A 6,610-nucleotide genomic window follows, 5' to 3' on the forward strand; every position below is an offset into this window, starting at 1 on the left:
GGTCTCTAACACTTCTTGTAAGTGATGTGCGTGTTCAGCTTCACTTTTCGAATATACCAATATATCATCGATAAACACGATGACCGACTTATCCAGCATTGGCTTGCAAACCCGGTTCATGAGGTCCATGAAAGCCGCGGGTGCGTTTGTTAGCCCGAATGACATCACGAGGAATTCGTAATGTCCGTATCTTATGCGGAAAGCCGTCTTCGGCACATCTTCTTATTTGACCTTTAGTTGGTGATACCCCGATCTAAGGTCAATTTTGGAAAACCAGTTCGCACCTTGTAGTTGGTCAAATAAATCATCTATCCTCGGGAGCGGGTATCGGTTCTTTACCGTGAGTTTGTTTAACTCCCGGTAATCGATACACATGCGCATGCTCCCGTCTTTCTTTCTCACGAACAATACCGGTGCGCCCCAAGGAGACACACTCGGCCTTATGAATCCCATGTCAAGCAGGTCTTGGATTTGGGACATCAACTCTTGTAATTCCGACGGTGCAAGTCGGTACGGGGCCTTTGCTACGGGTTTCGCGCCCAGAATCAATCCGATTCCGAACTCTACTTCCCGTTCAGGCGGTATCCCCGGTAAATCTTCCGGAAAAACATCTTCATAATCTCGTACTACCGGTACATCTCCAATCTTTCGTGATTCTTTCTCGGGCTCATTAGCGTATATTATGAATGCCTTGCATCCTCGCTTCATTAGCTTGTGAGCTTTCAACATTGAGCATACTACGGAGTAGCCTCCTTTTTCGCCATAAATGGTGACGTGTTTCCCGCTCGGAGATGTTAGTTTTATCTCCTTACGGAAGCACACGACCTTTGCATGGTGTCGAGATAGCCAATCCATCCCAACGACTACTTGAAATTCTCCCATCGACATCGGGATTAGATTTATCAAATATTCTTCATCGTCGATGCTCAGTTTACAATTTTCACATACATCACAAACAATAAAGCTTTTGTTATTACCTACCTCTACTTCTAAAGGCACAGGTAATTTTGTTAGAATAAATGAAGGATGTCGAATAAGTCCATATGAAACAAAGGATTTATTCGCACCCGTATCAAATAACACGTGTGCAGGAATTGAATTTACAGCAAATATACCTGAGACCACGTCAGGTTCGACCTTTGCTTCAGCGGCGGTCAATTGGAAAGATCTTGCTTTTGCTTTCGGGGCTTCACTTTTTGGGTCTTGCCCTTCTTTCTTTCCAACCAGTTCCGGGCACTCCGATCTTTTGTGACCCGTTCAGTAACAGTTGTAACAAACGGTCACTTTCTCCGGACATGATATAGCCATATGTCCCGTTTTTCGACATATGGGACAAGGCTTATCTTTGTAGCGACATTCGCCCTTATGAATCTTCCCACAAATTCTGCAACTTGATGCGCTACCCTTTGTATCCGATTTCTTCGTTGTTTCGTTCGTTCGTGCTTTCTTGGTAGGGCTTGGATTTACATCTTGTGCCCTTCGTTCACCCCGTTCTATGCTCTTTTTCAATTCGATCTCCCTTTCCCGAGCAGCGTTGATGATCTCGGTAAGGGTCTCGTACCTTGAAGGGGTTATGAATTCTCTATACTCCGCACTTAGCATATTATGGTAGTAGTAGACCTTTTGTTCTTCATTAGTCACTAAGTCATCACAGAACTTCATCTTGTCCATAAACATCCCCGTGATCTTGTCTATGGATTCACCCTTGTGTCGGAGTTGCATGAACTCTTCCTTGATTCGATTTATGACTGCTTTGGGACAATGGTGTTTGAGGAACGGCGTCTTAAACTCTTCCCATGTCATGGCCTTAGCCGTTTCGCTTCCAATTTCTTTCTTTTTGTTATCCCACCAGTCTTTCGCTTGACCTCTTAATTGACCTGTACCATAGGCTACGTAGTCATCTTCGTCACAATGGGTTCTCTCGAATACCCCTTCGATGTCACTTAGCCATCGTTGGCACACCATTGGATCGACCTCTCCGTTATATATAGGCGGTTTACATGCCATAAATTCCTTGTATGAACAAGGCTTTCGTCCTCCTGGTTTTTCCTTTGCTAGATTTGTATTATCTTCTAACTTCTTGATTCTCTCGTCTACTATTGATAAAACTGTGTTTTGAATTCTATCAATAAAGCCCGACAAACTGTTTTCGATTGCTTTCCCGACTTCTTCGGCAATCATTTCTCTCATTTGTTCGGTGACCCTTGGCACCGTATCATCCCTATCTCCATTCGTCATCTTGATTACTGAAATGTTTACATACATTGTTAAACATTCCATTTATAATACATGCTTTACTTGTTTTGATTCAATCAAGTTCATAACTTGATTACATGCTTTACTTGCTTTAATTAATCAAGTTCATAACTTGATTACATGCTTTACTTGCTTTAATTAATCAAGTTCATAACTTGATTACATGCTTTACTTGCTTTAATTAATCAAGTTCATAACTTGATTACATGCTTTACTTGCTTTAATTAATCAAGTTCATAACTTGATTACATGCTTTACTTGCTTTGATTCAATCAAGTTCACGACTTGATTCAATCGTTCTTGTTTCATGCATCTCTTGTGTTTGAGTGGGCTTACACACTCTTTTCATGCATATTTATTCATGATTTGTTTCTATATTCTTCAAATTTTACTTAAACAATTACTCTTACCGCATGTTGATCAAGCTTGAACCGAACACTTATTAACAACCTTGGGCTCTGATTACCAACTTGTAAAACTTGTATCGAATACTTAAAATTTATCATAGAAAATATATATATATTATAGATATTTACCAAAAGAAATTGTTGTTATAGTTAAGTTGATAAGTATCAAACATACTAAATAGTTTAAACCTAGTAGTTAACAAAGTTCAAAAGCAACATTAACATCTAACAAGACATGATAATTTGCGGAAGCGTTCAAAGTATGTGTTCGGTTCTTGTACTCCATTTCTTGACCAACATCCATGCCCACAAGTAGTACCTAAGGTCAAAGAAACCTCAAAATATTAGTTTAATTGAAGCTACAATAAGCATATCCAAGTTCCAAAGACCAAACAAGCAAGAAAAATAAAAATTTTCCGGATCAGGGGCGTCGCGTGACGCGTAGGGGCTTGGCGTCGCGCGACCCCCTGTTTTTCACAGAATGTTTGTTGCTGTTGTGCTGTGCATTCCCAGCTACGAAAAATTCAAGTCTTAAGTTAAAATTGCCATAACTTTTGATCCGTAAGTCCGTTTTTACCGATTCTTTTTCCTACGAGTTCGTAATAAAACCACGGACCTAACCATAACGTTTTCACAACCCAGAAACCGAGATGCTAACAATTTGTTCTCGATTTCCTCGTTTTGTATATCCAACCCATCCACAAAGGTTGCGTCGTACTATCCCCAAAGCTTAAAGCTATTACCATGCTTCTAATAGTTACTGAATATGAGCATTTGCTTTCCTCCCGAGGTCGCTTGTGCTATAGCGATCATGCTTATTTTTCATGCTTTACCATGCTTTCCGGTAACTATTCAACAAGTGAATATCCCGAACTAGCATTCCTCTACAAGGGCTCATGCTTTCGACTCGTTTTACTTGTCTATTTCACTTTGTCACTTTTGTGACATAGTGGGTCTTTCCTTGCATACGAATTTTGATATAACAACATGGTACTTACAATAAATGAAATTTAGCGAGTTATAGATTACATACCTTCAAAGCGCACCCTTTAAGCGTGTATCACTCCCCGCCTGTCCACTTGATGATCCGGATTCTTTACCTAAAGAGCTCCGTTCATAATAAATTTAGAACTCTTTTATACTCAATAGCGGACAATATCTTCTCTTAAATCAAATTCGCGTTTTGTCCGATTACCAACACATTGATCTTAACTTAGGCGTTTTTTTACAAACACCTTGTGATCAGATTTCTACATAAAACACTACTAGGTTCTTGGCATGTTATTTACATCTAATTTCACTTCTATTATGCAAGTTTTACACGCCTATCATTCAATTTACTGAATTTCATCATACAATTCAGTATCTTCTCTAGATTAGAGATTATAATTCTAGTGCTTGTCTAGTCTTTATTATAACATAATTCTCCTACAATGGTGATTACAAATTCTTCAAGTAACATGCAATGATTTTCACAATAATCACCTAGGGTTTTGCCCTAGTCATCATATTACTTCAATTTCATTCATGCATCACACATTTGAGCCAATTTCAGTTTATCCTCTTTAACCTAAGATTCAAGATGGAACAAAATATCAAGATTTCACATACCTTTACGATCCTCACTACAAGGGGATCACTAATTCGTGTTCAAGACTTGATTTTAGGGCTGATTTGAGGCTTCAATTTAGAGATTTGCTGGATGTTAGGGTTTGGGAATGGGGGATGTCGCCCCCTGCTTGCTTTTTGATCGACCAGACTCCCAGTTTTGGGATGTTTGGTTTGTTTGGTTACAATTAGTAATCTAGTTTAAGTTTTGACAAGTTTAAACCCTCAATTTTAGTAAAACCTCAAGTTTTAGTGTTTTAACCCTATTATGACTTATCTTAGGGCATGTAACTAACTAGGTTAAAATTCCTAGTTGGTTAATTCTTGTTTATTTATTCTTTTTTTTTCTTTAAATTTTCAATATAATGACTTATATTTTCGGGGTGTTACACAATGCTTAGTCGATATTCAAGACTAATAACGCAAACTAATAGAAAAAACCAAATCATCATAATCTTCTTCTTCATATTTGATATATTTAGATTCAAATGAGGGTTTTTTTTTCGTGAAACGTCATATATATATATATTTATACCTTTGCTAACTTGATAAAAAAGAACCGATCCTAATAATAAATAAATTATTTTGAATTTAACTTGATCTCAATATTTTATCTTCTGTGACTTCATCCGCAAGGTATATTAACCAATAGTGGCGAAGCTTAAGATTTCCGACTAAGGGGTCGAAAACATATATACCTAAAAAAATTATAAAATCGGGGGTCGAAAAGGTATATACCAAAAAAATTCTATACGAAAACTACATACCGGATACTACTGAGCGAAAAGTTCGGAGGGTCAGACGCCCCAGGCCCCTTCTATCTTGCGCCCTTGTTAACCAATCCCGGTCCAGTTTTAGCTTCCATTGGGCCCGAGTCAAACAAATAAACGGGCCAACAATATCTAAATTATAATAAAAGACTCCAAAAAAATGCCATGTGGCGTTTTGTCCTTCAACCTAAGAGTTTCTTTCTATTTTATTTTATTTTTTATTTTTTTCATTTTACTTTATCTTTTAAATAATTAGTTAATACATGAATACCACTTATGCTTAATCTTATCTATATTTATTTATCTATATCTTTATTTATTCTAATATTATTGGTTATAATCAAACCATAAATCCATGTTTTAACATAGTATGATCGGATAGTATGATCGGAGGATAGCATAGGTTTATCATGGATAGTTTATTACTATTATTATTATTATTATTATTATTATTATTATTATTATTATTATTATTATTATTATTATTATTATAAACAAATAAATTCTACAGGTTACATATATAAGATCCAAATATATAATGAAAGTATGATTTCATTAATATTAAAATGTTTCTTTTCCCACGATGTCTTGATTCACATTACTATATGTAAAAGTCCGTTCTTTAATTAAATATTTAAGGCAATGTATATATACATGGACATACACTACAAAATCTAGAAAGATGTTTAGAATGAAGGGATCAGATGAAAACTTTTAAGCATATACCCTTTACTACCAATGTTATAAATTGGATTATGCATAAATAATCAATGTTTTGGTAGCCAAAATATAAAATTGGAGCCTTACTTAGGGTCTTGGTATCTGTGGCGGCTAACATGTTTAGTTGTGGATAATGATCGGTTGTTGTTACTGTTTCCTGTCGAAGAAAAAAAGTAACTAAGTTTTTTATTTTTCATATTTTCTATACCATTTGTGGATAATATTCGTATATCATCTTATTATATTTTTTCTTTAAAAAACAGTGCTTATCATATCATTAATATACAAATTAGAATTTTATTATAATTCATTTGCCACAAGCTTATCACTTACAGTGTATTTTTAAAAACACTTACAATCTTATCATTATTTTTATATTTTCGTGTTACTCTTTTATAGCCCTAAATAATAAGATGACGTGTAGTGACTTAAAAGAGAGATAAAAACTTTAAAAAAATATGAATGGTAGAAAATGTAATTTTTCAGTTTCTTTTATTATTTTATTTTATAACACAACAAATCATTTCACTTATAAATATTATATACAAATTTGTTATTTATATCTTTTTCGATATTCAACCCGTGTAATATACGGGTTTATAAGCTAATTAGCCCAATATAAACCAAACTAACCCTATAACAAAATTTTAACTTCATATACAACCCGAAATAGGGTTAAGATCCTGTACAAACAGCACATAGTGTGAGAACCATAAGAATAGATCTGAACCATCCAATTTTTAGATCAACGGTTGATGTTGATTACAATTAAAACCCTTTCAATTACTAAACATTATTATAAGACCAAGGGTAATATAGTAAACGTGCTGTTTTATGGAACCCACCAAA

Source organism: Helianthus annuus, chromosome 1 (genome assembly GCF_002127325.2).
Source record: "Helianthus annuus cultivar XRQ/B chromosome 1, HanXRQr2.0-SUNRISE, whole genome shotgun sequence".
NCBI lineage: Eukaryota > Viridiplantae > Streptophyta > Magnoliopsida > Asterales > Asteraceae > Helianthus > Helianthus annuus.